Source organism: Canis lupus, chromosome 24 (assembly GCF_048164855.1).
Source record: "Canis lupus baileyi chromosome 24, mCanLup2.hap1, whole genome shotgun sequence".
In the NCBI taxonomy this organism is placed as follows: domain Eukaryota; kingdom Metazoa; phylum Chordata; class Mammalia; order Carnivora; family Canidae; genus Canis; species Canis lupus.
Window position 1 is genome coordinate 22,420,648 of NC_132861.1, and position 27,957 is coordinate 22,448,604.

The window sequence follows — 27,957 nt, forward strand, 5'->3', positions numbered from 1 at the left end:
GATTAACAAATAGGTCAAGGAGAAAGCCATTGAGGGACCTTTTTAAAGTACTCTTAAATCCCTTAAATGTCAATCAATAAATGGAATCATCCAAATGAAGGCCATTTCCACTTAGAAGCCTGTTGTACATTTGCAATATCTTTTTCTCCCTTTTCTCCCAGAATAGCTAATGAGATGTATTTCTTTAGGAGCAGCTTTCAGGAAAGCCTGTTAGTTACTTTTCAGATCAGTTTATTCTGCTCCAGGTTTTGAGGTTTTTTGTTTTTCTTTTTTGGTGTTTTTGATAGTTGGGCTGAATCACAAAATTAGAATTGTAAGTTGTAAGGTATCTTGATATCATTTAGTTCAAACTCCCTTGTGCATCTTTCTCATAGATATGAATATTATATTGTTTTTAAGTTTTAAAAATTTTTAAATTTTTTATTTCTTACTTTTTTATATTGTCAATTTTTAATACCATTTTCAAGTCTTGGAAAGAAAGAATTATTTTACTTTGCATAGTATTATGCCATGCCCACCAACATTGTAGACTGTGAGCTTTTTGAGGGGAGGGACTGTCTCATTTATTTTATATGCTCAGTATCTGGCATGGCACTCACATAAATGCTTGAAGAATGAGTCGTTCCTAATATAGCTTTGGTAATTAGACAAGTTAGTCAAGCCTTAATTATTTACAATAAAATAAATGGATAAAGTCATAGATAATTAAAGTAACAGGCAATTAAAAATGGTTTTTATCAGTTTTGAGGAATTAGTAAGAGGCCAATAAGTATAAACTTTTTCACAGAACTTCACATTTCCTACTCTATGCTACTTAGTATTTCTGTTGCTGACTCCTGCTTAATTGTACAGTAAGACTATTCCTAAATTTTCTCAGATAATCCACAGAGCAGAAAATCAATTTTATGACAACATTTGACTGAAAAGAGAAATAAGACTGTAAATAATTGTTAACATATAATTCACTTTATCTTCTGAAGAATTCAGTTTAGAAGATACCGCTTTATCTCTTTATACCTGCATATATATCTCTATTATCTATAATGTGGTTGTATACGACTATATTATTTGTAATGAAATGAATTGCACAAAGAGATTTAATAACTTGCACAAAGTCATATAGCTAGTTACTTGGCAAAGCCAGAACTCAAAACTAAATCTTACTCTCTCCACTATACTTCAACAGTCCTGCCAAGTCAGAGAGCTGAAAGGCACTTGAAGATGACTTAGTCATCTTCATGTTACTGATGAAGACACCAAGGGTAGAGAGACAGTGACACAACTCTTAGTCACACACAGCTGGCTGGTGGCAAAATTGGAGCCAGAGCTGGCAGTCTCCTGACCATGGAGTATTTATGCCTCATGAAATTGCAAAAGGCCAGAAATAAGGAAATGGGAACACAGGCCCAGAAATGATATGGGAAATGATGTGGGAAAATAGTCCATACTTTATTTATTAGCAGTATGAACAGAAAAAGAGTTGCAGTCAGATTTGTATTTTATTTTGTTTTGTTTTTTAGATTTGCATTTTAGAAGTACCTCTCTAGCGTAGCATAAAGGATGGATTGAAAGGAGCAAACAGGTGAGAAATGATTGGGCATGTCCTAAGATGGTGACATGGGGGCAAAGGTAAAAGGGATATGCTAACAAGATATTTTAATATATTCTTTCAGTGAATGGAGACCGGAATTAGTGGCCTAAGGCAGACCTGAGATTAAAACTTGGATTTTCCTAACCTGTGAATAGCAACATTTTCAGTGGCACTTTTTATACATTATTGTTGTGTTTAATTTTGTCTTCTCATATGGGCTGAAAGCTTCATCCATCTTGCTCACAATTATAGCTTTTGTGCTTAATAGAATGTTCAACACACAATAAGCACTTCAATACTGCTCAGTGAATTAAGTGAATATTTTAATCTTCTGGGATGTTTCAGGAATTAGCAGTGTCTTAATGGATATCTAACTGTTTAATGTCAAAGCTTTATCTTTCAACCTGATGGTACCTAAAAATATATTATTCAAATTCTGTGTCATACACAGTACACTGGCCATAAGGTTTTTTTTTTCCTTGATGATTCTTATATATCCAGTTGTTTGTTTACTCTAATTTTCTTGGGTTGTTAGATCCTTGAGAGTAGCAAATTGATATATTTATCAGATAATCAAGATAATGCCACTCTACCACAACTATTGCCAACCTCCCAGTTAAGAATGGGATGTCATATAATTCAACCAGTCATGAAAAATGTAAAGAAATATTTTTGCAGCCTACAGACTTAAGCCTTATTTTTAGAATATTTCTAAGGAATAGTGAGTTAAAACCTTTAGGTTTCATAGAAAGTATTCAGCAATTCTGGGCAATGCAAAAGAAGTATAGAGGAAGAAATGGTCCTTATTCCCAGATACAGTATTCATAGGTTTTTATCTGGAACATATTTTTGCTCTTATGAAATCTGTGCTCTGAAAACAGATCAAATGATGCTGGCAAGAATTTACCAGATGAAAATAAGGGAAAGAGCAAGAAGTATTTACCAAAGAGAAAGTGTTACAAATAAAATATTTTCCTCTTAAATAATACTTTTAAAAAGTTGGCATTTGAACTAAGCAACTAGCTGATAATTTGGACTACTAGGAAACCTTGTATTTTCTAATGCATTAGATACTTAAATTGATCTTGGGAAAACATTGTTGTTATTTTCAAATTTATTATGATTTAATTGTTCCTTATTATATGCTTAAAAGTATTTTAGAAATTGCAGCTAATACAGAAAGCTTACTATATAACTTTGATTCAAGGCAAGAACAGGTATATTTTATTTTTGAAACATTACAAAGACCAGTAAAAGTAGTATAAATATACTATAATGAATCAGAAGAGAGGAAGTAAGTATAGGATTAGGAAATCTTCTTTATGTCCCTAACATTACATAAGTCTGCCTACATCTGTACCATCTCAGATTGAAGGGCACCAACACTATGTTTAAAGACTTAAAAGGGAAAAGACTGCCCTGTTTCCACAGTGTTTTCAGTTTAAATAAAACTGAGGGGATTATATGAGCCAGTTAAAGACTACACGGCTTAAGTATAGGGTAGCCTCCAGCTTTATCATGGTACCTCTCTGTCTCGATCCATTTGGGCTGCTATAACAATGTCATACATTGGGTGGGTTATAAACAACAGAAATTTATTTCTCACTATTCTGGAGGCTGGGAAGTTCAAGATCAAGGCACCAGTAGATTTGGTGTCTGGTGAGAGCTTACTGTGTTCTAACATGGTAGATGGGGGTGGGGAGCTCTCTGAGGCCTCTTTTATAAGAGCCCTAATCTCATTCATGAGGGTTCCACCCACTTCATGACCCAGTCACTTTCTAAAGGTTTCACTTCCAAATACCATTACACTGGGAATTAGGTTTCAACATATGAATTTTGAGGAGATTCAAACATTCAGTCTGTGGCACTCCTGTAATGAAGAAGGACGTGTGTGAATCTCCAGGTGTGAGTGTATATGTGTCTGAGAATAAATGTGTGTGTTTAATTCAGACCAATGCTCCTGTCCAAGAACATGAATAATTGAGAGCTGACTATATTATGATTAGTAGCATTATATTACAGAGTTACCATTAACAAAGGCTGAATCATAAGGACTTGGAAATCTCTAAAGTGAATAAATTAAAACTGCCCATATGGGTGAGGATGCATGAATGTCTCTTATAGGCAGAATAGCTGGCTATTACTATGTGCTTGATACCATTCTGTGCAATGAATATATAGTATCCCTCTCTGTGCTTACAAGAGCCCTAATGAAGTTGGTATCACCTGCCTATTGCAGATGGGGAAAAAAAAACTGAGGAAAAGGTAAGCTAAACTGCTTTCTTGAAACACACCGTTAGAGTCAAGCCAGGTTTGGACCAGTTTGGACTAGCATTGAGAGTTTTAAGGTTCTGAAACTCTTATTTTCTATCTCCCAGGAGCTCTATGATGAATTAAATTAAAGAGCATTTGTGAAACAGTGGTGTGTAGAGCACCCGAAAGGTGTCATGGTAATTTGGTAAGTGTCATAGGATCCAGCAATAATTCCTGAAGCTAGGTAGAGGGGTGCTTCACTGATTTTGAGCATTCATAGAACTGATGGCACATGAGGGAGACATTAGCCGTGAGGAAGCCAATAGCGTTTATTTGAGCAAAAGCATAGAGCCACTTTCAGTGTCTTTATTGGTAATGAGATATAATATGTTTTAACACTACATGAACATGGTGGGGGAATAAAACTTCACTAAAAAAAACTATATTTTTGTTTTTAGTTTAGAAAATGTATCTTATAACATGCAAGATTTAGTTGACTTTGCTAACTTAGCGGTGAAGTTTTAAATATGATCACTATATCGTTTATGTTGTATCTCACATAAGGAAGGTATTTTTCTCAGTTTTAGTTTTAATAAAACCATATTTTGCCTGTCATTTTGATATTCTGGCTTTTCTTTTCTCTTTTCTGTTCTTAAGCCTTAACCTTTCTGAGACTGCTCTTGAACAAAGGTAATTGATGATTTATAATTATCATTTTAATAATTAGTATCTTAGCTGTGAAGTAATAGCCAAGTTGGAGTTCCCCATTTACCTAGCCATCTGGGTTTCCATAGCTGTAGCTGAGCCCTACAATTCTATCCTCACTACCCACAACCACACCACCTGGATGGAGGATTGTGGTTGTGCCTTCGTGGTAGACCATGAGGGCATCTGTGACATCTGTTGTAGAAACCTTGATAGAACACCCAACCTACACTAACCTGAATAGGTCGATAGGTCAAATTGTGTCTTCCATCACTGCTTGCCTCAGATTTGATGGAGCCCTGAATGTCGCTCTGACGGAATTCCAGACCAGCCTGGTACCTTATCCCCACATCCACTCCCTCTGGCCACATATACCCTTGTCATGTCTGCTGAGAAAGTCTACCATGAACAACTTTCTATAGTAGAGATCACCAATGCATGCTGTGAGCCAGCCAACCAGATGCTGAAATGTGACAGTTGCCATGGTAAAAACATGGCTTACTGCCTGTTGTGCCGTGGTTATGTCGTTCCTAAGTATGTCAGTGCTGCCATTCCTACCATCAAGACCAAGCATATCATCCAGTTTGTGGTCTGGAACCCCACTGGCTTCAAAGTCATCATTAATTACTAGTCTCCCACTGTGGTACCTGGTGGAGACCTGGCCACAGTACAGCAAGCTGTATGCATGCTGAGCACCACCACAGCCAATGCTGAGGCGTGTGCTCACCTGGGCCACTTGTTTAACCTGATTGATATATGTCAAGCATGCCTTTGTTCACTGGTATGTGGGTGAGGGCATGGAGGAAGGAGGGTTTTCTGAGGCCTGTGAGGACAGGGCTGCCTTTGAGAAGGATTATGAGGAGGTTGGTGTGGCTTCTGTTGAAGGAGAGTGTGAGGAAGAAGGAAAGGGGTACTAAAGTTAAAATGTCACAAAGGTGCTGTTTGTACAGGGAAGCTTATTCTGTGTTAAACATTGTAAAGTTGTGTTCTGACTGGTTAATTTGTATGTAGCAATGTATCCTCTCACATATATTTACTGACTTACACTTTAAACACAATTTTTTGTTATATACCCAAGCTGTCCATATCTCTGATAAGTTTGAGTAACATACTTCCTGTCACAAATGAGAGAAAAAAAAACCCTGCAAAACCCTATTTGTAAGCTATATTGTTGTTCTGACATTTAAAGCCATTTGAAAAAAATTATAAACATTGTCTCTTATGGTCGGAGAAAAGGGTTTTTGATCAGTTAACAACACATTCTGATTAATATTTACTCCATGTTTTAAGTATGGCTTAATATTTCTAATTGTTAACCATACCAATAGTGTATTCGCTAATAGTTTATTGATAGTTTACATTTCTGTTGAAGGATTCTTACTTTTCTGATGTTTCCTTCAACGTGGAGGAAGCTTCACTCATTAAAAAAACTTCTAGCTCTTTTCATCCTCTCATTTGTGTCTCTCCAGGGAGGACAAATGATTTCATCTGTTTGGTGAGTTTGAAAGGAGAAATTGAGCACACTTAATCTAGCTCCTTCCCCTCCTGTTTTCTCTGGGGAGAATTACCTTCCGGAAAGCCAACATTCTCCTCAGCTCTTCCCTGCTGTCAGGACAGGCTTGAGGTGATGGGACTGGTGAGTGTCTCACTCTAGGGTTTGGCATCAGGCAGTCTGTTTGCCTGCAGATGTAATCTGTGTCTATGAACCTAGGCTTTATCAGTAGAACATAGTTTTGGTTCTCCATCAGCTGACTCTTGTGTTTCTCAGTTGGTTCAGAACTCAGGGTGGAAGAGAGGTCCCAGCTATCAGACCACCTCCCAGACCCAATGTCTCTGTGTCAGGGAGCTGGGTTTTAGGAAGAAGAACTGCATTCACAAGAAATGCAGTTTGTGAGTTCAAACTATTGCATGAGGATTGAGGTTTCTAGCTTAGTGTGTGCCCTTAGCATTGGTAATTCTGTAGTAACTGCTGAACATGTTTGATTTTCACCACGGCTGGTGGCTAAAAGTTGTGGCAGCTGTGGCCACCGTCAGGAGGCTGCCTATACAGGTGATCATGTTTCCCTAGATGCAGAGGTGCAGGCGCCAGGTTTATGCTGAGGCAGGCCTCTGGCAGATATGTGGGGACCTTAGAAGGCAGACTGCTGAGGGTGCAGGTTTTATTCTAAACCAGCATGGCTGAGGCAAGTGTTTGATTACAGAGAAGAGTCTTCCGCCTATGGCCTTGAGCTCTTGGGGAGCAGGACGATATTTACTATTTGAAAACTGCAGTGCAGCTGGTTTTTGCATGGGCGAAATCTCCATAGTGAGATTCTACCTCTGGCCAACCTACCAGATCTCGGTAGGCGGTGTGGATCAGCTGCCCTAATTTCTGTTCTTTTCCTGTGTTGTTTTGACTGACTTCACAGCCAGGAGAGGAAATGACCGATCCTGAATTCATGAGATTTGTTCACAGCAAAGGCCAGGCACAAAAGTGTATATATACTGTCTGATTCTATTGATATGATGTTCAAAAGCCAGGCATAACTGATTTATGATGACAGATACCAGAATACCTGTTTTTTTTAGGGGATTATCAATTGAATGGGAGCTCAGAGGAGTCTTCTCGGGTGTTGAAAATGTTCAATACCTTGATCTAAGTACTGGTTACTCAGTTATACACACAGATAAGAATTGATTGAAGTATGTACTTAAAAGCTGTGTACTTTATTATATCTCAATTTTAAAAGAATTTATCTGGACATAGATGTACATGGAGGACTTTTCAGTGAAAACTTAGTGCATGTTCCCTGTCTAAAGTATCTGCCTTTTTTGGTCCTGTAATTCCCATTGGATATACAGCCTACTAGGGTGAGAGATCTTGTCAGATTCTATAATATCTTACCATTTTCAAGTTTATTTTTAAATTTTAATTTATTTACATTTGGTGCATTGTTGGTCCCTTTTGGCTGCTCTGGAGACTCAGCTTGTATAAGTGCTATAAGAGAATCCTCATGTAGGGTGCTCACTCCATCCTATTCCTGAGTATTTACCACGCAGTAAGGTCAGTCAAGGCTGGGGCTTTATGTGCTTCAGGGTCTATTTCTGCACCAAATATAAAATATAAATGCTGTATTGCAAATTTCTGCACATACAGAAAAACCACCTAAACCAGAGGTTAGCAACCTTTTTCTGCACAGCGCCAGATAGTCAATATTTTATGCTTTGTGGGCCATATGTACTTAACTTGTCATGGAAGCAGCCATAGACAATACATAAATAAATGAATGTGGCTGTGTTCCAATAAAACTTTATTTACAAAATCAGGTGGTGGGCTAGACCTGACCCATGGGCCAGATTAGGTGGATCAGCACCCAGTCCTCCTGAAAAATTGCAATCATCCTGAAAAATTGACAAGGAAGAGAGATTATCCTATCTTTTTGTTTGTTTTTGCAAACAAACTGAGGCTTGGTGAATTGCTTCCTGTGTTATTCATGGAGTTGTGGGTGATTTCCAACTAGAGCTCAGATGAAGAATTATATTCATGCCATTGACATTTTGTAGTTGTGTTTTAAGGCCCATAGAGTGAGGACCATGTCAGGTAGTGCTTAGCATTCAATTATTTATATTCAATAAATATTTTCTTATTTGAGCAATTTTGTGTAACTTCAGGTTTTGAGATACCTTCTGAGTCAGGCTTCTTCATGAGATTATAATCAGACAATAGGAAATTTGTGGATAAATAGCAAATCAGAAATCAAAGCTTAGATTCTAGTGTTTTCCAAGCTAGCTGTGTAACTAAGCCACTTAACTACTCTGGATGAAGCTTCATGTAGGACTCATTCGTAGGTATCTAAAATTTAAAAGAGGCTGCCAAAAGAAGGCAACATTCTGACTTAAGTTTAATGGAGCCAAATGGCACACAAATGAAGGTGATAATAATTAAAGAGGGTTTGATAATTCTCAGATCAAACCCTGTCACTATCTTTTCCTTGTTAATTAAAATGTCCATGTGACTATAACCATACTAAGTCATGTGAAAGGCCCTGTCAATCATCTCTCATTCTTCTGAAGCCAGTAACAGGCTAAAGAGAGTGTTTTCATATCAAGAGATAAGCATAGTCACTGTTAAATACTCTCCTATGAAAGGATGCAAATACATATTTCTTTTTCCTCTGTGCTTTTGAGCTCTACCTAAGAATAAATAGACACTCATTTGTTGCATACATATATAAAAGAACTGACAGGCAGTGGTTTGAATTGTGGCTTTATTGCCTTTATTTAGATTTTATTAATTAAACCAGAATTCACACCAAAAAATGTATGCCACAGGTGCTGCCCCCAGGGGCTGCATGTGAATACTGTATTGTTCTTATTTTGTTCTGATGCCTCTCACCTTTCAGAGGATGTAGAGCAAGTACTCAGAGAAAGGAAGGAGGCAAAAATGATGTTTTGTTGTGTAAATTATCTACTCTTGTTGCAAAAAAATATTTTAAGGGGAAAGTATTTATTATATTGTCCTTCATTTTAAAAGAATGTAACACTTGTTGTTTTTGTTTTTTTGTTTTTGAGAAGCTTGGCCAGTTTGAAAATCACAGCGTCACTGAGGACCCCCATGGGAAAGTGAGGAAAGTAGGGTGGCAAAGGAATGCTGAAAATCTTTGTCTTTCTTCATGAGTTCATTTAGGGCTTTGTAACTTTCATTTAGGGCCAGGACTGCAAGACACAAATATTACTCATTTGCATATTCTAAGGGCATCTTGCTGGAAACATATTCACAGTCTTTGTTCTCCAAATTATTCCCCTTCTGAGGAATCCTCCTCACGTATGAATTTGATCATGTCCCTCAGCTGCTTTAAAATCCTTTAAGGGGTGCCAGTTAAATATCTGACTCTTGATCTAAGCTCAGGCCTTTTTTTTTTTTCTTTTTAAAAGATTTTATTTATTTACTTGAGAGTGAGCAAGAGAAAACGTGAGCACAAGTTGGGGGAGAGTCAGACTCCCCATGGAGCAGGGAGCCCAACATGGAGCTCCATCCCTAGGCGGGCCTAAGATCATGACCTGAGCTGAAGCAGATGCTTCACTGATTGAGCCACCCAGGTGCCCCTCAGGACAGGTCGTTGATATCAGGATCATGGGTTCAAGCTGGGCATGGAGTCTACTTAAAAAAAAGAAAAAAAAAATCCTTCAAGTGTTCCTCATTGCCTAGAGGAAAATGTATACATTCCTTAGCTTGAAACATAGTCCTTTCATGATCTTGTTCTCTTCAAATTTTATTATGTTCTATTTCCACATGCATCTTGAACTGCAGTCAAAGTAGACTCTAGCTCTACATGCCAAACTATTTCCATACTCTGTGCCTTTGCCCATGCTATGACTTCTCTGTAGAAAACCATTTCTCAGGACCCCTGGGTGGCTCAGTGGTTGAGCATCTGCCTTCAGCTCAGGGTGTGATCCTGGGTCCTGGGATGGAGTCCCACATGGGGTTCCCCACAGGGAACCTACTTCTCCCTCTGCCTGTGTCTCTGCCACTCTCTGTCTCTCATGACCTCTGGCAACCCCCATTCTGTTCTCTGTATACAGATAGGGGTTTTTAGAGTGTAAACTATGTTTCATTCATCTTTGTATTTCTTTCTTTTTTTTTTTTTTAGGATTATTTATTTATTTATGAGAGACACACAGAGAGAGAGGCAGAGACACAGGCAGAGGGAGAAACAGGCTCCATTGCAGGGAGCCCCATGCCGGACTCGATCCCGGGACTCCAGGATCACGCCCTGGGCCGAAGGCAGGCACTAAACCGCTGAGCCACCCAGGGATCCCTCATCTTTGTATTTCTTTTACTAATATAGTGGCTTGTGGTAACACTTCATAAATATCTGGTAGATGAGCAGAGGACTGATGGTTAAGTGGATGAAGTGGTATAACGATCCAGTGGAGGCCCAGGACTCAATTTCCATTTATCACTGTATAAGACAAAAGAAACCTTGAAGCTGTGAGCAATGCCAAAGACTTAGAGCTCCTCTCTGTTTAGATGAAGGTCTAGTGAGATGACAAAGGAAATCAGAGCTGTTGCTCAAAAGCTGACCTGGGATTAGCATAGTAAAACATGCACTCATGAAGTCCTTAGTTCATTTGTTTATTATTTAACAAATATTTATGGAGCCGTGAATTCTCATCTGAAGCTTGTGAGGCCAGATGCGTATCAGAATTCAGATGTTCTCAGATTTTAGAATAGTAATGTACCATGTAAAACGGGATCTAGGGCAGCTCTATGTAATAAAGCCCATTAATAGTTCTGCAGAAAAGTGTGTTTACATTTGCAATACATTGTAGGATAAATGAAAACTGTAAATAAGCTTATGCCAGTTCAGGTCAGTTTCCGACTTCAAATGAATTCAGGGCAGGTCAGTTTTTGCTGCCAACTCTGTTATAGAACACTTTCCATTTTCAGAGCTTTTTGGGTTTTGGAATTGTGGATAAGGGATTGTAGAACTATAACAATGTTCCTCTTAAAAAATTTCCTTCAGAAGAAGAAATTTAGAAAAATATCCAACAAATATATAGTCTATCAGTGATTCTCAATATGGTTTATTTAATAAAAGCCATCTCAAGGAATATTATTAAAATCTGAAGAAACAATGAATTTAAATGTACTTTTTATTAAAAGATAAACCTTGGTATCCCATGTGTTCTTCTTAGCCAGTAGCAAAGTAGATCTAATTAGTAGGATAGAGGGTTTCTAATTCTGGAGCAGCTGTTTTTTGCGATCTTTACTGTGGGAAAAAAATTGGTGAAGGTCAGGGCAAGGGGGCAGCAGTAAAGGAACAAAAGGAAGTAGCTACAATTAGAGGTGGTACTGTTCCAGGGTCTGGTAATTAAATTTGCACTGTACCTGTGAATGCACCAGAATTATTAATTTTTCCTGTCATTTAACACTGGACATTCCTTTATCTATGTAGGGTCCATTTCTTCACAGCAAAAATAAAAAAAGTAGATACAAGGAACAACTACACTGTGTATATGATAGAGAACAATATCTTCTCAAAAAATTTAAGCCTCATTGTCCCTGTCCAGGTGGTATTTAGCGTTGTACCACTAGGTAAAACACTTCTTAAAAGCTATTATGAAGAATACTAATATTTCCTTCAATTGTCTTGGTTCCTAATTTTTTTTTTTTTTTTTTTTGAGAGAGTGCGTAGTGGGGACAGGCAGAGGGAGAAGGAGAGAGAGAATCTTAAGCAGGCTCCATGCCCAGCACAGAGCCTGATGTGGGGCTTAATCTCATGACCTGAGCTGAAATCAAGAGTTGGACACTTTAACCAACTGAGGCATTCAGGTACCCCTGCTTCCTAAAACTCTTTAAACTGTTCATCACTAGTCTCCAATTCTCTTGGTTTTTGTAGGGAAATGACTCTGTAGTGGAGCTATTTTTATGAGGAGCTTCTTCAGAACTTACCAAGGTGTCCTGTTAAATGTTTCACAGAGAGGAGCTTGAGATACATGTAAATCTTGCATCCTCACATGGATTGGTATTATATTGACAGTCTAATGGTGCAGAGTTCATTGGGTCTCAGCATTCTCTCTCTCCCGTTTCCTTTTGTCCTTGTTTTCTCTGTCCCTAGTCACCTCACCCTGCTTTGCCTGTCCTGGCCAGCTCACTCCATCCTGTCAGCCTCATATTCTTTCTGCATTTAGTCCCTGCTTTTATCAATAATGGTTTATCAGCTGAGACCTTCAGCGTTGGCCTGGAGAACATCCTGGGTCTTTTACCAAAAGAAGGTCTTTTCCTTGTACCATCTGCATGGAATTGTCAGTCTCTCTTCTGAGCTCTTGCATAAGACCAGACACAGCTGATTCTCCTTATGTTCATATGGGGTTAACCATGACAAAGGGAAGCTTAGGACCTTTTCCCACCATACTTACACTTAGAAGGAGCAATTGGGAAGAGAGATACTACCGTCTTGGTCTAAATATTCAGATTGATAAGAATGACAGCATACAATTTATACTCCCCCCTGCTGTGCCCCCTGCCCTTGGGCTTGGGCTTCTACCCTTCATTTGCTCTGATGGTACTGAGACTACTTTTAGAAAGAAAGAAAGGATCATCTGTGTTCAGAGTGCTAGGTCATAAGGCCTATACAGAAAGGGAACTTTTAATTTAGGCATAATCTCCAAGTAAGGGATGAAGGGCTTTTCCTTATATATGGATTTCAGGGGTCAAAATAGGTGGAAGACTAACTTTCACAGGGTTGGGTGATCTCGATAGAACTAAAGACATTCATCTGTGCTCCCTTCGACAGCACATGTACTAAAGACATTCATCTACATGCGAGGCTGGCCCCTGAGGAGAGCATATCTCTGTAGGGTCCCAGCAAGAGCAAGGAGTAGAAAGTGTCATTGCATTGGAAACAAGCTCATACTCAAACTCTTTTCTAGAAGGTGTCAGTTATTATTGAGCACTTCTTAAAATCTGAGCACCATGACTCCAGGCCTCTTACAAGCAGAGAGTTTAGAAAAAGGCCCTGTGGGAGTAATGAGTGCAGAAGTCATTTATTGAGCACACACAACTCCAAGTACTGAGCTAAGCAGGTCACATGAATTCCTTAATCTCCACAATGCTTCTGAAAGAGGGGGACTGTTAATATCGCCCATTGGATGAATGGGACCACTGGGGCCTAGAGGGGTTCCATAGCTCCTAAAGGTCACATGGTTGTCCAGTGGGGGGCAGACAGGCTGTCAACAGAACCCCCTGCTCAGGCCTGTAGTGTATATGGTGGAGGAGAGCTCTGAATCATAGCCTTTTGCCTGATCCTTTGGCATCAGTAGCCTGAGGCTTGAATCCTGATTCTATAAGTTACTACTTCTTTGTCTTCGGTCACTTTCCAAATCTCTCAGAGGCTCACTTTCCTCATTTTTTAAATGGAAATAAAATCTACCTTGAGCAATTGGGATGGGGATGAAACGAGGTGAATAGAAGTGCCAGGGCATTCAAAAACTCGTAGTGTTGGTATCAGTGAGGAGATCTCTGACAGAAGCAATATTTAGATACAGATTGGAAGCTCTCAACTTAGAGCTAGCAAAAGCGAACAGCGCATGGATATTCTCAAAATCATTTATATTTGATGTAGAATGCATTGTACATCTTTCCTCAAGCTGATTTACCTCATTAATTACCCACCACCCTGGCACGTATGGAATTACCTCCTTTTCAGCCACTGCTGAGGGCTTGTCTGGTAGGGATGGTGGGCGGGAAGCATTCTGAGTAGTTGTGAATAAATGTGTTCAGGGAATTCAGCTACAGTGAGAGTGATCCCCAAATTGATTATCTATAAAGAAGAAATCCTTCGAAGTTTTATTTTTCCTTAGGTGTTCATTGCTTACCCTTAGACTTTTTATCACTTTCTGTGTGCTCTGTAATCTTGGCAGAACCAAAACAAGTTTGCTTCCCCTGACTGTTCACAAATTGCAATACGATTGTCTCTTTGATATTATATAGTATGTTGTATCCTCTCCCATAGGCACTGGGAGATTCTGTTTTCTCAGATTTCACTTTATCTCCTCTATAATGTCTAGGAGAAAAATGAAACCACAGCAGTGTTCTCATTGATCAATCCTTTTAAGTCTTTCCTTTTGCTTCTTGGTAGTATGACCTCTTATCTTGGCTCTGTGACCTTTAATGTTTGGATATTGAAAGGCACCTCTTTTGTTTTTATTGAAATACTGACTACATAATGCCTTTTCATCTTAATAAGCAACAAACAAACCAATAGAGCCTGGAACATTGCCTTCGTCACCCATTGTTTGCTTCCTAGCCTGTAATACTGGGGTTGTAAATTCTGTACAATACACTTGAGACATCCTGTAAACCACAGTAATTACCATAGAACAAGCCTTCCTCTAACACTGGGTTGATAAACAGCTACACCCCAAATAAATTGGTTTTAAGTCTGTATTAGCCCTTCAAGCTCATGTTGAATAAGTAGGTCACACAAAAAATGACAAGCAGTAGCCATTACATCATCTCAGGATGCAAACAAGTGGTTTGTGTGGGTGTGAGTGGGAATAAATACCACCACCATGTGTAGTAACATACCTTAAGCTGAAGGGAGACAGGGGAGCTGGTACTGCCACTCCTGAGTACCTCCACCCCCATGACCAGATACTGGTATTCATTCTCAATCATCATCCTCAAAAGAGCTTTGTGGAGAAAAATATAAGGCTGTGCATTGATTGAGTCTTTGAACTCAATGGTCTGTGATGAGGCCATTTTAGCATAGGCACTTATAAAAGAAAAGTCTGATTTTTAAAGTGAGTCTAGAAAATTAGTATATCCTATGAAAATACAGATACTCTATTTGTAAACTATCTTGTTCTGATGTAGGAAGAACAGCTTCACCCCATGAGGCCTGCCAGGCAGAGCCTTGTTAATGACCCATAGTCAGGCCTGAAAGATCACACATAGGATTTTGACCTGGAGTCAGACTCATCAGTTATTATGTGCTTTACATTGAATAAGCCATGGGCTATCATGAATGTCTTTAACCCTTTACAAGAAGACTTAAATGCCCTAGTTCCTACAGAAGCTATATTATTTCCTTTACATGTTATTTGCATTGTCAGTATAAAGTAGGTATTATCCCCAGTTTCACAGATGAAGAAATGGAGGCTGAGAGTCCATAACCCATCCAGGGTCATACACCTAATCAATGACAGGACCAGAGTTTGAATTTGGATCGTTTTGACAGTGAAACCCATGCTCTTTCCTCTGGCAAATGTCATCTGTGTGAAGTCCAGGGAGAATAATAAATTAATAAATTTCTGTCTATCATCAAAAAAGCTTATACTCTTGTTGGTGAAATAAGACGTTTAAATAAGTTATAAAGAGAAAAGATTAAGTAAGTTTTATTGCATACAAAAATGCCAGTCAACTGGTCTACCCTATATAGTTCACTTGGCAAACTATCCTGTCCTGCCACACAATATGGTTTGTACTGGAGAGCAGAAAACCGGCAGGCTACAGCCCAGCCCGTGGCCAAAGCTAGTCATGCTCGTTTGTTTACATACCATCCATGACTGCTTTCTTGTTGCAGTGGCAGAGGTAAGTAATTGCAACCAAGATTATATGGCTCATAAAGCTGAAAATATTTACTATCTGGCCCTTTATAGAAAAGGTTTACCAATCTCTGGTGTAAAGTATAAAAATGAACAAATAGCAGTAATGAACATATAACAAATGAATATAGCAGAACAAGCCATCTGCTTTAAATGTGTCTTTAGTTTCTTTCCAGGAAGAATTGAATGCCTTAGTTCTTACAAAAGGTATATTATTTCCATTACCTGTTATCAAAAACATAATAAATATGTATTTTAAGACTGGCGAAAATATATGGGTTCTAGATTGTTTTATTGGTTGATTGATTCATTTCTTGTATTTCAGGCAGTAAGTTTTGTTGAAAAACTAAAACCAAAAGTGAACAGGAGAGACTTTGGCATGCCTCACTCTTCAAATTTCTGGTTTTGATGAACCTAATAGCCAAATGCAAAGTGAAGGAGGATATTAATCCTAATAGCTGGAGTTCACATTTTTTATTATACATATGGGAAAATATTTTACATATAGATTGCATTCTCTTGGCTCTTTATCAACAACATCCTTAATTACCTGAAGCCTTTACATTCTTTAGCCTGGTGACTGGTTTTCAAATATCATGTAGTGATTAGCCAGAGTGGAAAACAGGAAATATGGCAACAGTGTGACACAGAGGAAGCCTGGAGTTCTAATCTTGGCTATGAAGCTCACTGACTAAATCAGACATTTAATCTCTCTCTGCTCTCATTTCCTGTAACCTGCATTTGGAAACGTACAGCTTGTGTGTGTAGGAGGAGGGCCTCCAAACTTTATTCCTACCTACTTCCTGTCTGAAAACCTATTTACTTTCCCATATCCTTGGGATCCTTAATGGCAGAATGAACCCAGTGAGTTATTAATTTCAGTATCTGTTTAGAGACTGTTCTAAAAGCATGTCGGCCTCTTTCTGGCTGTAAAGTGAAGTATTTTAGGAGGTTGGTTGGGCTGAACCAGGAAAGAGGGAGGCTATGGTGTGTTATAGAACTAAATTCTTCACCTTGTCAAAGTCTGCTGTTCTCGGTAAGCCTGGTTGGGGAAAAGAAATGGGATGGGAACATTCCCTCTGATTTATAGAACTTGTAAGCTCTCTGTTCCCAGAAGTGTCTGCTCCATTCAGATGACCAATCAGTGTTTAGCTTGAGTCTCCAAATCACCCACTATGGCCTAGTCAACTTCTACCACATATGACTGGTCAACCTGAGACCTATGGCTTTCACCTGTAAGCTGCTGCTCCAGTGAGTTTGGAAGCTTAGTTCCCTGGAGTCTGTGGATGCTAGACTGAGAACCTCCTTCTAAAGTCCTGGGGTCACTGTTCTTTCTCTTTAGTGTTGAGCTGGGCTCTCAGCATTCCTTTTAGGGTTGTTTCCTAAACCCCCAACAGCATTTCTAGTCCTGACTTTTTCTAAGGCACAAGGAGAAACTGGCCTCACTTGAATAGTCCTTGTGAAGTCTCTCAGGACAATTCTTTGTATGGCAAGGAGAGAGAGAACTTAGTATATTTTCCATAAGGGTTTTTTTAGGGGTTGCTAGTTTAATGTTTTTCAGTTCTTTTATATCATAGACTTCATTGACTTCTTATATTATGTGTTGCTAAGGGAGGTATATAAAATTTCTATGAGACTTTAGATTTGTCAATTTCTTTTTTGTAATTCTGTCAATTTTTGCTTTGAAAAAGTTGAAGCTACAACTTAGATGCACATAGGTTCAGGATTGTTATATCTCCTTGGTGAAATTTTCCTTTTTTTAAATCTTTCCTATCCTTTTTTTTTTTGTCCAACAGTCTATGTTGTTTAACATTTTCTTGGTATATCTAATCTTTTCATCCTTATATTTAATTCACTTTATTTTGCTGATATAAAAAACATGGGCTAGATCACAGCAGAATTCTGAGTTCTCTGCAATGACAATAAATATGGATCAGGAAACTGCTAATCAGAAGACTAATCTTCCAGAGGTCAGAGTGGCTTTAGCCAAGTTACCCAGGGTGGCAGCCATATACCATTGATCAAATGCAGCCTGTCGGGCGGAGGAACAGAGACATTGCCACAAAAGAAAGAAGGGATCAGATGCACAAGCACAGAGTCACAGTGCCCAGCCATCTTGCAAGGGGAGAATAGGGTTTGCTGAATTTTTCCCCAGTAGTCTTCCCTCAGATAATGGTTGCCTTGCCTAGATGATACCATGAATGGCAGTTACTACTTCCTTGGGCATTTGCCATCTAAATCAGTAGGTCATGAGTCATTATGGTTCCTATTAACCACTTTTATGTCTCTGAAAGACTGCCATTTTTAGTATCTAATTGTCAAGAAATGGCCCCATAAGGAAAGTCAACGAAGGAAAAGAGATCACGTACAGGAACTTCATCATGTCTTTGACCAGATGGCCCAGCTTGGTGTCCAAGACCAGTTCGCATCCCTATACTTGTCCTCTCTGCCTGTTCTAAGCACCAGTATCATCTACAATCTTTAGCCTTTGGTGATTTATTGGAGAAGCAGTAGTGTACCTTTTCTATTAATTTATTTTCGCTTTTCTGTATTCATATGTTTTCAATATATCTCTTTTAGCTTACTGTTGATTTGAAAAATTTAATATAAAAATTTCCTACTATGAACTATCAAGTTTATCTATTCATATTTATTACGATTATTAAAACATATGATTTTATTCGTTATACATCCCATTTGTCTTTATTTTGCTATTCCCTTATTTTGGATGTTTTTATTTTTCCTTCCTTCCTTCTCTATTCCTTCTTCTCCCTATTACTGTTTTGATACTATATATTTTGTTTCTATTTTTGTGGTAACCTTTAAAATTTAACATACATGATTGATTTAACAAAGACTAAAGTGATATCTCTACCTTTCTCAAAAACTTATGTTTTAATTCTACTTTCCCCATTTTATTTATTTATTTATTTATTTATTTATTTATTTTTTATTTATTTTTTTTAAGACACAGAGAGAGGCAGAGACACAGGCAGAGGGAGAAGCAGGCTCCATGCAGGGAGCCCGACGTGGGACTGGATCCCAGGTCTCCAGGATCACTCCCCAGGCCAAAGGCGGCGCCAAACTGCTGAGCCACCTGGGCTGTCCCCCATTCCATTTTTAATATTGTTCCCCTGCTTCAGTATTTTAGAACTACCTCAATTGTAACCCTCCCTTAATGTTGTTTATTTTATTTTTAAAGAATATACTTAGTATATTTACCTAATGTTTACTGATGATATGGCTCACTTTTCCTTCGCTTATTCCTTCCTTCTTGGCCCAATTTTCTTCATCTTTCAATTCTTTCCATAAAGATCTGCAAATGATAATTTTTTTCAACTTTGTTTTTCTGAAAATGTTTATCATTGCACTGTCACTCTTCAATGAAAGCTGAGCTGGATTTAGAATTTTAGGACTTTGAAGACATTATGAATGTTGCTATTGGGAACTAAATGTCATAGCTGTGCAGGTAATCTGTCTTTCACTCTTTGTTTTTGTTACTTTTAAGATTTTCTCTATGATGTACTGCAGTTTCACTACCATTTTTCTAAGTGTAGGTTTACTTTTATTTATCCTGTTCTGTACTTGGAGAACCCTTTAAATCTGAGGACTTATGTTTTTCTTGAATCCTGAGTCCTTTACTTCTGAAACTGAGTTAAAAAGATCTCTGTCTTTGTCTCTCTTTATATATATATACATATATATGTATGTCTTTCAAGTCTATAGTCTACAATTATTAAACTCTTTTCACACTTTTTATAATTTAATTTTTCTGTGCTGAATTTTAGTGTTTATTCAAATCTATCCAAGCTGCTTATAATTTTACAAATCAAGCACTAAATAAATATTAGCTATTATTATACTTTAATAACTTCTAACATGCTGATTGTATAGTCTGTCAGGTAGTTCTAATATCTTGGATTTTTGGAGGTTTTCATTTTCCTGTGGTCACATCTGCTGACTCCCCTTAGAGTAGATTGTTTCTTAGTAAAATTCGTAATTTTTAAATGTTTGGCTCATTTTCAGTTGTTTGTTTTTATTTTTTTTAAAGATTTATTTATTTATTCATGAGAGACACAGAGAGAGAGGCAGAGGGAGAAGCAGGTTCCCATCGGGAGCCTGTTGCAGATTCTATCATGGAATTCCAGGATAACGCCCTGAGCCAAAGGCAGATACTCAACTGCTGAGCCACCCAGGCATCCCAACCAGCTGTTTGTTTTCAATGTGGGAATCTCAAGTGCTTTTGAGGGCTTCATTTCTATCAGTTCTGGTTTGAGGTAAAATTTTACATTAATTTCTCAACTGCAGAATCTAGATGTGCTCATGGTATAAGCCTGCAGTTCTTTTTTTTAACAAAACACTTTTTGTATGTTTTTTTTTTTTTTTTGCATTTGTCTCTGTGTGCGTGTGTATTGTTTCCCAGAATTAAAGATTCTGTGGAATTTGGAGCCCTTTACTCTCTATGCCTACTGGTAAATTTTTAGTTTGTAGCCAACTGTTCAATATTTGGCTTTTCCTCATGATACAAACAAACAAAACTCAACAAATTTTGAAAACGTATGGAAAAATTCCTTATTTTATTTATCCTGAGGATGGTAATGAATTGACTAGGGAGCTATCAGAAAAGGCAAAAAACAGGGATCCCTGGGTGGCGCAGCGGTTTGGCGCCTCCTTTGGCCCAGGGCGCGATCCTGGAGAACCGGGATCGAATCCCACGTCGGGCTCCCGGTGCATGGAGCCTGCTTCTCCCTCTGCCTGTGTCTCTGCCTCTCTCTCTCTCTCTGTGTGACTATCATAAATAAATAAAAATTAAAAAAAAAAGAAAAAGCAAAAAACAAAAATAAAAACACAAACTGACTGGTATAGGATTGATGTAAATAATAGAGACATTCTTGTATGAGATATTTAGCTAAGCCTTCTATTCATTAATGGTGAAAATAGAGTCATTTTATTTTATATATATTTGGAGCTTTGAAGCAGTGAGGATAATCTAAAATTATAGGTTTGCTGGAAGTACCTGGCATTGAGATTTCTTTATAAGTTTTTATTGCTCTCAATAATTAGGTAGATGTTTCTTAACCTTTCTTAGGGAGAGAAGAGTACAATTAACATGCAAAGATTTCTATAAATTTTCACAGAGTCCATGGACCTCTTGGGGCCTACCCAAAGACATTAGGTTAAGACTCTTTGAATCATATGGTGTTTGGGCTATGGTTAAAATAAATTCATCATATTTGGGCACTCTTTTTAGAGTTTCTGAAGGGTTTCCAGTCAGGGCACCCATCTCATCCACCCAGCTTCCCAACAATTTGATAAATATTTTAAAAAATGTGTGAAGTCTAAAAAAATCCTCTCTATTTCAAATAAAGGTCAGGTTAGAGGATATGGATAATAGGGAGCCAAGTGTTTCTCCCAACTGAACATGAGGATTAGCCTGATTTACCTACCTGGACCCTGGAAGTCTGGACAGGGCTGATGTCTCTGTTGGAGAAATACTAAGTACCAAGTACTTAGGGTAAGTACTCAGTCAGGGAAGTACTAGTAAGTAGGAAGGCAGGGAAAATAAGAATAGGCTCCCTCTGAAAGAAGGAAAAGAGTGGAGCTCAGCTGTAGATCAGATATATTTTCCAAATTTACCAATGGCAGAGAAAATAAATGATAGAAGCTTGGGAAAAATTCTTCCGTGGGGAGATGAGGAGATGGCAAAATATTTCCCCTGAGCAGCTCTGGTGTAGATGACAGGTGGTAGAGTGTATATAAGAGGGACTAAATAGCTTAAACATTTCCTATGGAAAATGCTCCACGAGAGTGATATATACCCCCAGTTGCCTTCCTAAAATCGATGGTGTTGATTTGTAGCTCTTCATCCCAAGAAGCAAGCATGTATGGAGGCTGATTATGAAGGGCTTATCCTGATACCATTTTGTCTCCCTGGCACGCTCTACCTCCACAGCTTAGAACACAAGTTGCCCAGGCCCCTTGTCCTTATGAAGAGAAATTATGTGCAGTTTACTGAAAAACCTTGAAGTGATACTCTTCTTTAGTTCCATAAGGTTACATTTTAAAGGAGTTTACAGTAGGATTCCAGGGGCTGATAAAAATCACAAAAAGGTCAAACCTGTCTCTTTTAAACATATCACCCTTTTAGTTGAATGCTAAATAAGATGAATCCATTGCTTCCTAAAATTAGTAATTAAAACTTTATTCTTATTCATGTTCCTGAAATCTTAATTTTGTCCTTATAATTTTTGGCCGGTACTCCTTTAAACCACAAATCTGTGACCACTTGGAATTACCTCTTGCTATCCCTTGCCTTAGGTCTTTCATAACTTCAGTCCCTTTCTCCTCTTAGATTCTTTCTCATCTTTCTTGTGTAGTAACTCACCTCATTATGTTTGTAAAGGCCTGTGAAAGATGTTATGTGTATCTATTAAGAATTCTTCAACACATGGTGTAGCTGCTATGGATCTGAAATCTTTGGCTCTAAGTTCACTGGAACTGTGATTAGTATTTCTGGGGCCCAAACAGCTCAGCCACCCGTGTAAGGATTCAGTGGTGACAAACCAGGGCCACAGAGCACAGCTATGAGTTCCTCTGTCAGGATCTCTTCCACTCATGCTCAGTAGTAAACACTGAGTTGTCAGTATTAATACTGTTTACAAGGAAACTGAAATGACTTTTCCTGGATTCCAAGCCTCCCTTTTGGTTTCATTTCTGGTGGAGCTCTAATTTTTCTCAGACTTCTAGCCTTTTCCCTAAAGCAGTATAGGAGGTTGTTGTAGCGGAACATGTTAAGTGTAAATTGAGATATATTACTCAAGAGTTTTCAGTTAAGTCTTTTTTTTTTTTTTTTTTAAGTTTTATTTATTTATTCACGAGAGACACAGAAAGAGAGAGGCAGAGACAGAGGCAGAGGGAGAAGCAGACTCCTTACAGGGAGCCTGATGTGGGATTCAATCCCAGAACCCTGGGATCACATCCTGAGCCGAAGACAGACGCTCAACCGGTGAGCCACTCTGGTTAAGTCTTAAATAATGTGGGGCAGCCCGGGTGGCTCAGCGGTTTAGCACCGCCTTCAGCCCAGGGTGTGATCCTAGAGACAAGGGATCGAGTCCCATGTCGGGCTCCCTGCATGGAGCCTGCTTCTCCCTCTGCCTGTGTCTCTGCCTCTGTGTGTGTGTGTGTCTCTCATGAATAAATAAATAAAATCTTAAAAAAAAGCCTTAAATAATGTTATTTTACAGATGAGGTGACTTGAGGCTTTAAAAAAGTGGAGAAGTCTGGATTTGAACCCAGAACTATCCAACACCAAAGTCAGTTCTTTGTGCTGCTCTATGATGCCCTCTTATTTTAATCTCTTAGATTTTTTTGAGGTTGGTTCTCTGTTTACCTTAACATCATGTCAGTCAAGACAGATTGTAGGAATTACACTACATAATACCCACACTTTTATCTGAATAAACCATATGGGAGACATTTCTTACCTAAGTTCAAGTCTGTTCAACTCATCTTACAAAGCCTTGTTTTACTGATTTTCAGAATCTGAAGAGATAGCACATTTTTTAATTTGATTTTTCTGAAAGGACAGGTTGATGTTTATTTGTTTCTGTAATTCTATCTGGGCAGTTACAATGTAAAAATGTAGTTGTATATGACCACTGACTAAAACATTAGCTCATTTCACCCTACAGTACTGTAATAATTTTAAAAAGTATCTATTAGAAATGATTTATCATACATTCTCAATGTAAAGAGTTGAGACAATATGAGATACATACAGTAAAATATAAAAGTCTCTATCATCATTGCATTAGGTTTTATACCTATTTCTATGTGTAACTATTGAAAGCAGTAAGATATTTATTGTTCCAGTCCTTTCTATATATTGCTTACATGTTCATGTACACATACACACGTAGGTAGTATATTTATTTATTCCTTGTTTAGGGTAGTATATTTATTTATTCATTGTTTAGGGTGAAGTTAGATTATACTAATTGTTTTAGATTTGTTTTTTTTTTTTCACTTAATATGTTTTGAAGATATTTGTATGTCGGTTCAAATAGATGTGCCTCATTCTACTTACTGGCAACATAGTATCCCATTCCTTATTAATACCAAAATTTCCTAAGGTGAGTTCCATGGTCAATAAAAAAATTGGGAAATACAAGATTAAATGCAGTTTACCAGAGTTCTTTACTATAGGCTATCAGAACTCCAGTATGAAAATGTGTGTTGTAAATCTTCAAGAGGGTTTATTCAGGATAGAGTATTTATCAAACTTAGTTTGCCACTTTAATTTATTTGATTTCAAAGCTTCTTCAGGGTAGATGCTGCCTGTCATGGATGATGCAAATCTAGGAGGATAGGCTAATACTTAAGATGCCAGATCTTAGCTGACTGGACCCCACGGGTGCAGTCAACAGTATACAATTTAACAGGAGTAAAAATGTTGCACACTGGTTTCAAATACCAGCAACACAAGTATAGAATAAGGATTAATGATTTTTAGAAAAAGTAAAGTCTTTACAATTGTATATGAATGCAAGTTCAATATAAGCTATCAAGTTGATTTGGCTGCATAAAAAGCTAATGAAAATTTAGCTTAACTGGACTTATGGTATTCCCATTAGCCAAGGTAATTATTTTACTATACTCTTTGTTGATCCAGCTTTGGTCCTTCAGCTTCTTTTAGGGAAAGTTCCACCTCTAGGTTCCTTAGCACCTAGAGCCAATAAAATACCCTTGCCCTTAATCCTGACTCATCCTCGGGGAAGGAAAGAAGGGGGCAGAAAGAATAGATAGGAGCCTGCAGAAAACTTAGAAACTCAAAGCAATACTGTATATAGACAGTTTAGAAGGTTTTTTCTTACTTCTCTCAATTCAGTGCTGCAGATATTATTTCCTTCATTTTACAGATAAAGAAACGAGCTTTGGCCAGAGCTAGGTCTTGACCTTACTTCCTTTGATGCCAAGTATAGGTTTTTTCATTTAAACTCCTGTTATGTTTATATATATGTATTTTTAAGCATTCCTTCCTGATTACCAAATGCTTCCCAACTCCATTGTCTGAGTCTCGCCACTCTCCCAAATACTCTAGGTAACTATTATGTTCTTTCAAGTAGAGCTAATCTGATTTCTGACTACTCACTCCCTCTACACACTTTTTTTTTTTAATGTAAATGATGAACTGATTAATGGCAACTGGATTTGAAAATACTTTTCTAATTTATTCTTCCGCTTCAACCTGGTCTCAGCTCTTTAGCCCTCTGCCAGAATTTGCTGTTGTCCATTGTCCCAGATCTTGCTTTCAGAAATTATCCCCATCACTTAATGAACAGAAAAAAAATCACTCAATCATTTATTTGAAGTGGCTGAATGCTTATATTTCTGTATTCTGCTACCTAAGAGTAGTCAATATTAAATTTTCTGGTGTGGTCTTTGGTGGTATCTACTCAATCATTCGTTAAAAATTAAATACCTAGATAATGAAGAGTAAATTTGAAAATTTTCTACTGCTAGTAAAAAAACCCCTGTTTTTCCATAAGATATTACTGTTATAAAATGGTTATTAAATGGTTATTAAAACATTGGTACAATCCCAAGATAGCTTTTTAAAATCAGGTTATCCTCGATCAACTATATATATAAATATATATATATATAGTTATATAGTTATATAGTTTAGTTATATAGTTATATATTTAAATATTTTATCTATTCATTCATAAGAGACACACAGAGAGAGGCAGAGACATGGCAGAGGCAGAAGCAGGCTCCCCAAGGGGAGCCCAATCTGGGCTCGATCCCAGGACTCCAGGATCACACCCTGAACTGAAGGCAGATGCTCAACTTCTGAGCCACCCAGACATCCCAACTGTTTATATTTTTTAAGTTAACGTTTATAATATGTGTTCTGAACAGATACATTGGTTCTTCAGTCATACAAAATATTTTATCCAACATATCACCTGAAAGAAGTGTTAATATACTGAGCTTTTGTGTAAACTTCATGGAACTGAAGTTTAAACCTCAGAAACATAGGAGATGTTTTGAGAAACATTTAATCATATTGAAAAAAGAATGTTGGATGATAATGATGTGGATATCATTTCATGAGAACAGATTAAAAACTGTCTCCTTCCTTCTTTCACAGACTATCCATATAGCTATAGTGCTTGTGACTGGCATTGGCAATATTGATGTACCGAATCGCCTTTAAAATATTTACGTCCCCCCAAATAAATAAAATATTTACCCAAATATTTTGGGTACCTTACATAAAATCTCTCAAACAATATAAGCCTGTAATTCATTATTAAATGTAATTATGCTGGGTGCTGTGGGGGGAGCAAGAAGCTTAAGATGATGTTCCAGAGTATGGGCAACTTCTAATCTAGTTGAAGAGAGAAGGCCATGCCTGGCAACAAAATTGGAACTCATTATATAATTTGTTAATCAAACCAGAGAATTTTTCCACCTCCTTCAAGCAAGCAAGTAACTCATGTGGTACAGACATTAAATGAGAAGGAAAAGGGACACCTGGATGGCTCAGTGGTTGAGCACCTGCCTTCGACCCAGGTCATGATCCTAGGGTCCCGGGATCGAGTCCCACATCGGGCTCCTTGCAGGGAGCCTACTTCTCCCTCTGCCTGTGTCTCTGCCTCTCTCTCTGTGTTTCTCATGAATAAATAAAATCGTTAAAAAAATGAGAAGGAAAAGTAAGTTTGTGTAGGAGATGAATTGTGAGCAGGGCTTTGAAGGATGGGGGGATGGCAACAGGAAGAGAAGATTCTGGAAGTCCTAACAAGGAAATGAGAATGGCCAGAAGAAGGGAAGAAAAGAAAGAGTCACTAAATATTTGTAATATTCTGTAATCTATCTGTTTATTGACTCATTTAATCCTCACAGCAGCCTATGAGGGAAATGTTTAGCCTGTTTTTTAGAAGAGGATATTGGGATGCAGATTCTGATTCCGAATCTGTGCTTTTCCCACTGCACATTGCCTCTGTAAAACCTGTAAAAGTGAGCTAGCACTCTTGCGTGAACCATATCCTTATCTGAAAAATAAGATAAAAGTATAAGGAATTCAAATGCATTTTCAAAATAATATAGCTGCTTTGGGTCACTATCAGTTCATCCTGTTTGCTAAGTAGCACACCTTTCTCATCTATATAAATCTTTTTCATATTTAATAAATGTCATTGAGTTTGGCTCTTTGTTAACTTGACTTATGAGATTTTTGTTTCCTCATGACAATTATTTCCAAACTTATGAATGAATAATCTGGTCAGTGTGGACCTGTGCCTAAGTAATTACAAAAATGTGGTTTTTGGCCTCTGCTGGAAACCCTTACCTTCCTAGGACTTGGCACCTTTCCTCTTCCTGAAAAGAGAGAGAGATTTTACCATTGCTTAATCAGCGCTGGCATTAATAGAAGTGCAGAATAACTTTAAGTAATTAGTTCGGACCATAAATTTTTGGTTAGCTCACATATGTAACTCTTAATTAGCTATATTATTTAGAGAAGGATGCCACAGAAATTTACAGGATATAGGCAGACTTCATTAAGAGACTAGATCCCTCATGTCCCTTCTTTACTCTCTTAATCTTAATCACCTTCGTTTTGTTTTAAGCTTACTTAATGACTCCTGCTGTGGGAACCTAAGGCTTCTAAAGGGACTTCAGGTTATACTCTGCTCTAAATTTCTTTAAATGATCTCTCTTTGAGACCTTCAAAACTTCATCTTCATTGTTATCAGGAGCAGCATTATTTATCTATCTTCAAAGTTCATAAATTTTTAGCTACATTAAAAAAATCTCCATAATGTGGCATAAAAATCTTCATTGTCAAATAATTATTTGAAGTGATATTTTTAAAGAACAATAATTAATTTCATTGCAATTTTTTTTTCTGTTGACAATTTATTACTTTGAAAAATTTTGGACAAAATAGAGAAAGTAAAAAAGACCCTGTAATTTAGTGAATAGTCTTTCATAATTTTTCATGCAAATAAAAAATATACACATAAATAGGATCATATTTTCTTTAATTTGCATGTACCTCTCAAAAAGCCATTATGGACATGTCTCTGAAATAATACATAATGATTTATTTTATGCATTTGAATGCTGCATAATATTTCATTGTATGTGTCATGACTTAATCCTATTGACAGAAAAGTTGGTTGTTTCAAAGTTTTCACTTCTTAGAAAAAGGATGTCATAAATATTATTTTATATACATATATTTTATCTATTTCTTTATGCTTATTCTTCAGATAAATTACCAGGAATTGAATTTATGGATTACGAGG

The 27,957-nt window shown here is 37.6% G+C and overlaps 1 long non-coding RNA gene across 2 annotated transcripts in view; it reads left to right on the forward strand.

Annotated features, from left to right (window-relative positions):
* The window catches only part of LOC140615879 (uncharacterized), a 48,980-nt gene extending 21,023 nt beyond the window's left edge, over window positions 1-27,957 (forward strand). For both annotated transcript variants that reach the window (XR_012016390.1, XR_012016389.1), the window contains exons 4-7: window positions 1,521-1,582; window positions 3,970-4,049; window positions 4,502-4,534; window positions 27,922-27,957. This is a non-coding gene — a long non-coding RNA (uncharacterized lncRNA). The remainder of the gene's footprint in view (window positions 1-1,520; window positions 1,583-3,969; window positions 4,050-4,501; window positions 4,535-27,921) is intronic.